Source organism: Mytilus trossulus, chromosome 13 (assembly GCF_036588685.1).
Source record: "Mytilus trossulus isolate FHL-02 chromosome 13, PNRI_Mtr1.1.1.hap1, whole genome shotgun sequence".
NCBI lineage: Eukaryota > Metazoa > Mollusca > Bivalvia > Mytilida > Mytilidae > Mytilus > Mytilus trossulus.
The window spans coordinates 22,885,737-22,897,960 of record NC_086385.1 but is presented as its reverse complement, the minus strand read 5'-3'; positions in this window follow the sequence as shown (position 1 = coordinate 22,897,960).

Sequence of the window (12,224 nt, the reverse complement as noted above, 5' to 3'; positions counted from 1 at the left end):
AATATTCAATACACATGTATAGTGTTAAATATGCTTTTGTCCATTGGTTAACACGTATTTATCTTGGCTAGTTCCAAAATTAATTCTGACGATGCTTTTAATCAGTTTTAACTATAAACTTGGAGGTTCTTTAAAAATTTTGAGGTGTCTGCTTCATGCATGATGGCAATATGAAAATAGGAAAATGTGGTATGAAAGCCAACGAGACAACCAGAAACTAAATAACATTGAAGATATTAACTGCATAGGTCACATTACTGCCTTCAACAATGATTAAAACCCATACTATACAGTAAGCTACAAAAGTCACCGAAATGAAGTGTAAAACGATTCAAACCATAAAACTTATGGCCTGATTTATGCATATAAAATATACAGCAACAAACCGAAACCACGGAATTACAAGACTAGATACTGATCTATTTTCAAAACAATTTTAAAGTTGCACAGAATCCAAATTATCGTACATATGCATCAATTATACTCGTAGATACATTTTGTAGTTTCAGTAAAAAAAATGTTGCAGTATTGTGCAATTTAATTATATATTCGGGGATAGTACTTTATCCAGAGTCACATAAGAAAACATCATATTATGTAAAACAAGACCACAAGGAACATGAGTTATGGACCTCAAAACTGAGACGAATTAAAAATGAAGTAGGAGCTAACGAGGCAGCAACATCACAACACACAACGAAGAAGGACACACCCACATGTTACACTAAGGTCTGAAACAAATGAAAATTGAAAAGAACCTATCAAAAATCTCTCTGTAAACAAACCCTAATTCTAAAATAACAAATGAAACAAAATCAACTGCCTTTGAAGAAAACTATTGTTGCTTATAATTTGCCACAGAACCCTCGGGTAGCGAAGATGCACTAGATACTGATGTTATAGATAACAAAAATACAAAAATACACATAATACCGTATTGAATAATGCTTCGAATTACTTTTGATTTAAAGAGAGCAGCGTTGGGAAACTAAAACTAAAAGTGGTCATTGAAAGAGAGCATCGTAAAACTATCGGCAATAAACATTTAAGATAGAATCGAAAAACCATAGATAACAAAGATTGGCAGAGAAAAGCATAAAACATACTGATAACTTTAAATACGTTGAAAAAGATAATCTTAAAACTATCGGCAATAAACATTTATAGAAAGAATCGATAACAAAGATTGAAAGAGAGAAGTGCAAAACATATCGATAACTAACATTGAAAGAGAGAATCGTAAAACTGTCGACAATAAACATTTATAGAAAGAATCGATAACAAAGATTGAAAGAGAGAAGTGCAAAACATATCGATAACTAACATTGAAAGAGAGAATCGTAAAACTGTCGACAATAAACATTCAAAGAGAGAATTGTAAAACAATCGATAACAAAGGTTGAAAGAGATAATCGTTTAACTATCGACAAAAACATTGAGAGAGAATCGTAAAACTATAGTAAATTAATATTGAAAGAGATAATCGTAAAACTATCGATAACAAAGATTGATGGAAAGAAGATTTAAACATATCGACAACTTTCATTGAAAAGAGAGAACCCTTAAACTATCGATAATAAACATTGAAAGAGAAAATCGTTAAATAATCGATAACAAAGATTGAAAGAAAGAAGTGTAAAACGTATCGACAATTTCCATTGAAAGAGAGAATCGTAAAACTATCGATAATTATCATTGAAAGAGAGAAGCGAAAAACATATCAACAACTAATATTGAAAGAGAAAATCGTAAAACTATCAACAATTAACATTGAAAGGGAGAATCGGAAAACTATCGATAACAAAGACTGAAAGAGAGAAGAGTAAAACATATCGACAACTAACATTGAAAGAGAGAATCATAAAACTATCGATAATTATCATTAAAAGGGAGAATCGTAAAACTATCGATAATTAACATTGAAAGAGAGAATAAACATATATCGATAGCAAAGATTGAGCGAGAGAATCGTAAAACATATCGACAACTCACATTGAAAGAGAAAATGGTAAAACTATCGACAATTAACATTGAAAGGGAGAATCGAAAACTATCGATATCAAAGATTGAAAGAGAGAAGCTTAAAACATATTGACAACTTACATTGAACGAGAGATTCTTAAACTATCGACGATAAACATTGAAAGAGATAATCGTAAACTATCGATTACAAAGATTGAAAGAGAGAAGCTTAAATTATATCGACAACTAACATTGAAAGAGAGAATTGCAAACCTATCGATGATAAACAGTGAAAGAGAGTTGAACTATCGATAACAAAGATTAAAAGAGAGATGCGTTAAGCATATCGACAACTAACATTGAAAGAGAAAATTGTAAAACTATCGACAAATATAACATTGAAAGGGAGAATCGTAAAACTATCGATAACAAAGATTGAAAGAGAGAAGCTTAAATTATATCGACAACTTACATTGAAAGAGACAAATCGAATATTAACATTAAAAATATGAAGTTTAGAATAACATAAGAATTGCTGGTGAAATCGCGTCAAAATAAGTCTTAAATATCTTGCATCAATTTGGCAAAAATGTGCAATGTTTACAATTAAACTAGTTGCTGTTACAAGTCAGTAGATATGCACAATGTGCATGTTTCCCAATTGTTGTTTAATTGTTGCAAATGCATGATTAAAAAGCATTTAGTTTAACACAGACAGGTCGTAAATAAACAATAGTTCCCACAGACTAATTAAAAAGCCGGGAAGTTAATGATATTTGCTAATGACAAAAATTTAAATTGAGAAAGAAGGTTGTCTACAATTTTTTTGTCATTTAAAGGTAATTCAAGATCACCTTTTTTGTTCACAATTTATAGTCACATTTCCTTATTTTTAGAAACAAATGGTCCGACTACTAATGAACACTTTAATGAGTTGTGTCATTCTACCAAACTTCTCGGATTATATCGTTAAAATCATGGTTCTGGTCAGAATGTTTCATAACACCCTAGATCTTTTCATCTGAATACTTAGTACTTAAATATCTAAAATTAAAAAAAATGTTCGAATGATCTAAAAAAATATACATGGACAGTTTGTTTAATCGATTGCCATTGTTTTGTTAATGTCCAGTGGCAAATATTACATGCAAATTCAACTCGAAAACAAGTAAACAATTAATGCAATAGGTAAGATAACGAATTTACGAATCCAAAATTAGGGTACTACATGTATGTTGTATAAATTGGCAGAAACATACCACATACAGGCTCCTCGTGATGTTGTTATACAAGGGTGGGTTTTTTGGAGTACATTTTGTGTGACACTCTTTCTATGTATACACGAAAATTTGAGTAAAACCTTCCTGTTCCGATTAGAGGTACTTGCTTAACTCTACATTCCACAACACAAGTAAACACAATTTTGGCTTGAATGAAAGATGCAATTCTATTGTGTTCTGATTAATTGTACTTTCAAATATCAAGAAATAATTAGTTCTTTTCCACAACAGCTATTTGTAGCGAAAAGAAAACCATTTTGCTTCAACTGATTATTTTTTTTAAAGAATATCTATATCGTAGACTCTTTGTATCCGAATTCTATGTGGTTTCAATGACATTCTGTTTATAATCTTGCGAGTGACAATGATCTATTGTCAAATTCAAATTTCTATCAATGTCGAAAAAAAATTATATACTATAACCAAAGACAATATCCCAATAGGGCCAGTCAGATAAACATGACAAGATGATATATTCATTAAGGAACTCTTGAAAACTTAATATTTTAGGACAAGAAGTTATGTCATTTTAAGTTATAAAATTGGAAATCTCAGCATACATATTTCGAGATCCCTCACTGCGAGCTACAATGCTAATATAGGCATCGACATGAAAAATGTAAATAAATTCAAAAGAAGTACTATGTAAAAAAAAATACAAAAAAATACATGTTTTTTATATAAAATAGTATAAAAATGGCATATTAACATCTAAATATAAAATAAACTCAGGACAAAATCTCCAATGTACTAAGTATAATAAGACGACAAATAGAGACACTTAACCTGTTAAAAGTGGTGTGTGAAAACATTTTAACACATCGAACCTTGCGAAAGGAAGTTTTAAATTGTCAAACACTTCCCATTCTACAAAAACACTTATACCATTTTCACTTAATGTCAATTCCCAAACCCTTCAAAAAATGTCACGTGATACTTTCATTAACTAATTTAAATAAAGTCCTATACAGAAATGTAAATTTAGCTTGTGTACACAACCGCATTCGAAATTTAATTCAAACAGATTTTGTTTAAATTTGGTCAAATGTGTACAGAAAATATTAAACATAATAAAACTTTGAACATTCTGTCTGAAAATCTTTTGCACTCGTTTCAACTCGTTTTTGTTCTGGCCTGAAATGATCATCTAATTCACACTCATAAGGAGGTGGTAGAACTAAAAATAAATATAGCTTGCAATACCGATATTGTTAAATGTTTGAAGCTAGTGGCGTATAACTGCAACAGACCAAGATTGTATAAAAAAGACAATTATAAGTACCACGTGAGCGTCGCGTACTGCAAGGTCTGGAATAAAGCTTATTTTACGTCAATGAGACATCTAAACAGTTCAACGGAGGTATACGTCAAGGAAACAACTAAACAGTTCAACGGAGGTATACGTCAATGAGACATCTAAACAGTTCAACGGAGGTATACGCCAATGGCAGGACAGAGATTACAACTAAAAAAGATGGAGGACAAAATTTTTCATCCTAGCCCCCCCCCCCCCCCCCCCCCTTTTGGATGTTGTATTTTAACTGATTTTGGTATGGAATGATTAGGCCAAGTGCTAAAAGGTGATATTTACAGTTTTCGGAACATCTCTTGACTTGTCAATAGGGGTATGGATGTGTATTGGCTAAATTGTAAAAGTGATTGCTTCAATCTTTCTGAATTTTGGATATATATTTGGACTAGAACTATACATTACACACACACAAAATTTGACAAAAGGGCATGGTGCAAATTTTTTTAATGATGCAAAAGGTTATAAAGAACTGATAGAGGAATTAATTGTGGTCTGTGGTCAATTGCTTGATTAGCTCCCTTGGATCTAGTATTTCTCCATTGGACTACAACTATCAAATAATGACGAAGAAATTTCTATTTCATTCTAGAAATATTAGGGTATGAATGGTCACAAGTGACCGTAGTGTCCCAAAAATCCAAAAACGGCCAAAATCAAGTTCAGATATTTTCAATTACCAGAACAGCACATACATGGTGTTTCAGTACTTAATATCGAACAAGTAGTCGTCATACTTTCATAATTTCATATTAAAAATAAAAAACAACAACCAAACAATAACAAACTGTATTCAGATTTACAAATTCTACAAACTATTACATAAAAACAATTGCATCACTTTCTCTAAATGAATAGGTCCATGTCCCTTTATCTGAATTTACAGTATACAAAGCTAGTATATGTGGTGTTTGTTTTACTTTTTCTATCATATGAATATTTTATAACAGATAAAATAAACGTCAGGTGTTAGCACAGATAACTCACTACAGAGCTGGTTCAAGTTTAATGTCAGCAAAGGTACATGTAACTCACTACAGAGCTGGTGGAAGTTAAATGCCAACAAGGATACATGTAACTCAATACAGAGCTGGTTCAAGTTAAATGTCAGGACAGATAACTCAATACAAGGCTGGTGGAAGTAAAATACATGTACTTGGCTTGCAAGACGCTGATAAAGCTCACCAGGTGTCAGCCCACTTAACTTAATACAGACCTGTTACAGTTAACAAGTCGACAGGCGAAACCCTGATACAGCTAGCCAGGTATCAACACAGATAATTCTTTACAGACCTGTTTCAATTTAAATGTCAGCACAGACAACTCAATACAGACCTGATGCAAATTAAATACTAGTACTTGACTAGTGGAATCTTGATACATCTCACCAGATTTCAGTCCACATTAATTAAATACTAGTAGTCGACTGGCGAAACGCTGATACAGAGCTACTCCAATTGAAATGACAGCACTCATAACTTACTACAAACCTAGTGCAAGTTAAATACTTGGCTGGTGAACGCTGATACAGCTCACCAGATTTCAGCACTCATAACTTACTACAGACCTGGTGCAAGTTAAAAACTTGGCTGGTGAACGCTGATACAGCTCATCAGATGTTAGCACTCATAACTTACTACAGACCTGGTGCAAGTTAAAAACTTGGCTAAAACGCTGATACAGCTCACCAGGTGTCAGCACTCATAACTTACTACAGACCTTGTGCAAGTTAAAACTTGGCTGGTGAACGCTGATACAGCTCACCAGATTTCAGCACTCATAACTTACTACAGACCTGGTGTAAGTTAAAAACTTGGCTGGTGAACGCTGATACAGCTCACCAGGTGTCAGCACTCATAACTTACTACAGACCTGGTGCAAGTTAAAGACTTGGCTGGTGAACGCTGATACAGCTCACCAGATGTCAGCACTCATAACTTACTACAGACCTGGTGCAAGTTAAAAACTTGGCAGGTGAACGCTGATACTGTTCAACAGGTGTCAGCACTCATAACTTACTACAGACCTGGTGCAAGTTAAAAACTTGGCTGGTGAACGCTGATACTGTCCACCAGGTGTCAGCACTCATAACTTACTACAGACCTGGTGCAAGTTAAATACTTGGCTGGTGAACGATGATAAAGCTCACCAGATGCTCAGTCTGGCGAAGCGTAAGGTTCCAAGATGCGGACGGTAGCAGTGTGGGTCTTATTTATAGCTTTCATCGGACCTGTACTGTATGATTAAGTGTTGGTAAAGATACTTGAACTCTGTCACTGATTATAGAATATTGACGCTTGATTAAATGTTATCTTCATAAACAATGTTATCTCCTGTGTGGAAGTAATGTTTACATGTATTGTGTATACAAAACCATGCACTTTGTTAGTTTGGTCGCTTGTTGTGTTTTTATTTTGTATCACACGTGTGTGTATTTTGGCTGTAACCACTTCAAATGATGACCCACTAATAATGTCATGAACAATTTACAGGACAATTTTAGTAGTTTAATAAATCTGAATCTGTATTATGCACCAATAAAATACAATTGCTTAACATAAAAAAGAACAAAAAAGAACAGGGGAACAACTTTATACAAGTGTTCTTTTTTGGATTCGTATAAATCAGAATTTGTAAATGATATGGTACATGTCTTTACATCTTGCATCCCAAGTCATGGATATATCAGAAAATGCTCATAATCCAAATCAAATTTATTCCCTTCTCAACGACATTTTCAGATCCATATTTTACATATTTAATTTACGGTATCTTACGACTCGGACAGAAATAGAGTACAATAAGGCGAACTAGTAAATTTACCAAATCATTAAAATTAAGTACATTTTTTCTCACAACACATTTCACAGCAAGGAACCGAAGTGTCTACTGAGATGAATGTTGAACTATGTTGACAAAGATTTGTCGGCTTAAATGAAGATTGTCTTATTAGCCACGCTTCAACAATTTACGACAATAACATGTCAGACCCATTCCGCGTTTAGCTCTTGTAATACAATGCTTCCGCTAAATACAGTTACGCCCCTTTTATAATGCAGTTTATTTTTTAACATCTGTGACTGTACTAAGAAGAATGGGACAATAAATAAATTATTTACCGTAGTCCTGTGTAAACACTGTACCTATAGTAGATTAAATATGTCATTTGTATTGAAGAAAAAGTTGTGAAAAGTTAAATATTTTACAAAATTAGATATTTAAAAACTCTTTGAGGGTCATAAAGTCTATATTCTTATTTGAATTACATTTTAATTACTTACCCCTTGGAACGACGGTTTCATATTTATAAATGCCTAAAAACAAAATGAGCCACATATTGCATTTTTTTTAAAGACAAATTAATTATCAAGCAATACTATTTGGGGAAGAATTAATTATAATGTATTAATATGTTTCGCTATATATAGTACGCACATATCCAGCTTTCTGTACACCATGCTGCATTGCATACAAGATAGAAATTCTAAAATATCAGAAAGATAAATACATTGTTGAGACCAATACTAAGCAACAGACCCATCTCTTACTTTGTAGATAAAATGTTTTCTTTTCTGTGCGAACATTTTGTTGATGTATAGTCTCGGGGGGACAGGGATGGACAACTTTTGTGGTGCTTTTTCATTTTTTGATTTTTGTGTTTGAAATTGTTCTTGTTATTATTGTTGTATTATTGAAATTCATTTTGAAATCATCGAACGATGGTCATAAAAATGTCTTTTCGCGCTCAAGTAATTGTTCCTTATACTGCAGTGCTGTAAAAGAGGGACGAAAGATACCAAGGGGACAGTCAAACTCATAAATCTAAAATAAACTGACAACGCCAAGGCTTAAAATGAAAAAGACAAACAGACAAACAATAGTAAACATGGCACAACATAAAAAACTAAAGAATAAACAACGCGAACCCCATCAAAAACTAGGGGTGCTCTCACGGCAGGTGCTCCGGAGGGGTAAGCAGATCCTGCTCCACATGTGGCATTATAAATTGTACATAAATAAAAGTAATTGTAAAAAATATTGGACAGTACACAGGATCGACAAACACAATGCACAACAACCAACAGTCTCTTCTACGAAAATAGACATACAATCAAAGACAAAACAAAAACAAAGATTACAAATGGTCCAAAAAAGCCTGACTGGATACAGACACACAATGTAGTTAGGTTAAACCATGTTTTACGATGGTGTGTGCCAACCATCACATCTGCGTAGTAAAATTATTTGACGTAAAAATTATAGAAATAAAGGTATTTCATATCATTGATCCTCTCAAATAACTTTTATTAATCAATATTTTCCTTTTTTGCACAAAAATAATATAAAACATCGAACGAAAAATTTCTACAGTCTTGGATAATGTACGAGCGTCAAACTATGAACTGATCTAAGACGTGACTATCAAAGAGCTCCAAATTCCTTCAAAATTCACGAGACGAAATTAAGTTTTATGTGAACGTAACTTTTAGAATATATTTATAACATTTACGGTAGCAACAAGCTTTAACGATACTCCGAAAACTCACGAGTGGCTCTCAAAAATGAACCAAGAAATAGAAACCTGCTGAGACACCATAGAATGACACTGCTCTCGGCAAGCGCCTGTGTGAAGCTGATCATTAACTATGGCAGAGATAGTTTAAATGCTAATTTGTTAACGAACCGGAAAAATTGCGGAAACATGAAAGAAGTGCACAGTGGGTGTTTTTTTGTCAAAACTATTTCTTAATTGGTGAAAATTGTAAGTTTAAGATTTCTTTTTATGAGGAAAATGTTGACAAGTAACGTGTATTTGAGATTTGATACGTAATGTAATAGAATCATATAGCGCTTTGTATGTTTAGGTATTATTTTCATCCACAATCAACGACCGAGTTAAATGCGATTTTCGTTGGGTAAGGTCAATTATGTAATAAAGTAAAATTTCCAAATTCACAATTAAAAAAAATGTATCAAATATCATTGAATGAATTATGGAAATACACTGTATACATGTATATCTTTCGTGCGTCCAAAACACTTTCAAAAGATTCCCTTTTCATCAGGTACGATAAAACCTACAAATTTGAAATATTAATATAATTGAGAATGGAAAAGGACATGTGTCAAAAAGACAAAAAAAAACGCGACCTGATTACCTAAAAAAAACAAATATGACAGATATGAACCAACTTCAACCACTATATTGCAGGTTCATGACTTGGGACAGGTGCATAGAGAATGCAGCGGGGTAACATATGTTTGTAAAAGCACAAAATATTAACAAACTAAAATTCAGTTGCAATTGGCTCACTCAAAAGATCGGTGAGAGGCACAAAACAACTTATAGTTACTAGTATACAAAAATAGTAGACAACAAAACATTAAAATAAGAGAACTCGCAGTTACTGGAAGTTAGTTCGAAGCAACTAAACTAATAAATCAATCGTGTTCTCCCTATAGTACATTTAGTACATTGAAGAACATTAAATACATGCACCAATGATATCATAAATTCTATGTATCAAAACATGATATCGTTCGAAGTCATGTACATCATGATAGAGGGCTGCTGCGTAGATTTTCTATTTCATGGGAGTTTTAATTAATTTATTGATTACTCATTAACGCCGTGTTAGAAACTTGAGGTCCGTTTCGGGTCTTGCATTCTGTCTTCAATTTTGGGTACTCAGATTTCAGCATTGTCAATGCTAGCATAATCTGACTGTCATAAATTAGCTGTAATTGTTAAACAAAGCAGATATGAAAACAGTTTCAAAGCATCCAATATCCGACCTTGAGCATGGAAGCGGACAACAAACTTCAATTATTAACAAGCCTCTGACGGTTTTAGTATTTGTTTGGCTTATCTGAAAGACTATGTACCATGATTTCAACATTTTTATGCATTTAATAAACTAAAACACATTCTAAACCCCATTCATGAACTTGTTTGTCATATTGGAGTCTTCATTGAGCAGTCTATAGAACTTAGGGGTCAGACCCATGTCATACAAGCTCATGATTGTGTTTTATACATAAAGGAGTAGGTCCAGTAAGGACCGATTTTGGCCTCAAATTTCAGGTTCATCTGACGAAAGATGTTGATCACTTTTTAAACACTTAAGTGTCTATTTCAATTGATTCAATTAATTTATGTGAAAGATTTTAACTAATGTAGTCATTAAAAACGCTCGGATTCAAGCTCAAATATAAAAAATCTACCAAATATGCCGATAAATGTAACTTTTCAGATGTTTTTTGTCAAAAATTAAAGTGGCCGCATCCTTGTTCATCCTCAACTTTTATATATGTTATGTTTTATCATCAAATACAACTTACATTTAAATATTTTGGATTCGAACACTTTCGTTTTACACGGAAACCGTCTAAATTTTAACCAAAATCTAGAATTGTGAAGGTTGCAGTAATTTAGCATGACTTAATGGTGCTATATATGGCACGCCTGAACCACTTTTATAGATAATCCTAAATGATCTCAGATAAACCAGGATTTTCTCAGATAAAGTAGGATTATCTCATTTTTTTTACATTAAGCTCAGATAAACCGGGATTATCTCGATTTTTTCCAGATAATGCCGGTTTATCTCAGAATTTTCAGATAAACCGGGATTTTCTCCAGATAATGGATTTTCTATATTTTCTCAGATAAACTAGATTTTTTTCGAATTTGAATTAAGCTGAGATAATCTTAGGTTATCTGAGATAAACCGGGATTATCTGAGAAAATCCGGGATTATCTGAAAATTCTGAGAAATTTGATTAACTGAAAAAAAGGAGCCAATAGAAAGTCACGACACATTGGAAGAAAATTTCATGGTCATAAGGGATAAGGTATAGAGACCATGGAGCATCTATACAGACAGAATAATGAAAGATAAGGCTCTTACGGGAAACGTTTTAGAACGTTTATTTTTTTCTAAATTTTATAAAAAATAACAAGTGATTTATTCAGGATGTACATGTATTACAAGTATATCGATATTAATGAAGATCAGAGGGAAGTTGTCTTGAAAAGTTTCTTTTAAGAGAATTTGAATGTAATATCCGTTTTTATTTTTCCTTATGAAGATAGTGAAATGTGTTACATAAATCTGACATCCGCACAATTAACCAGGACAAATAACTTTAATGTTCAAAATAAGTTTAGCACAGTTGAAATACACTATTTAGAAGTCCTAAAGAGTTTCCTTTTAGAAAGTTATAATCTTAATTAAAAAAGATACCACGCTCCATTATCTTTCCGTAATTTTCTCTATTAAAACAGTGAAATATGGTATCATACATTTTATTGCTTAAATATACATTTTAGTACTTACATTTTGTGTTTAGTAAATTGAAATTTAAAATTTTAAGTGTTTTTTTGTCAATTAGATAATCTAATCATGATGATGGCAACTGCCCAATACCTGAAATATTTATTACCTTACAACTTTACGGCGTTTTGCATTTGCGCCGATCTGCACTTCATTTGCGCCGATTTTTTCTTTCATTTGCGCCGATATTTTCTTTCATTTGCGCCGATTTTTTTTTACAGGTAAATTACAGGTGAATAGATATAAGAAGATGTGATATGAGTGTCAATGAGAGAACTCTCCATCCAAGTCATGTTATTTTTCATTTAACATTATAGACCTCTTCCATTAGCCACT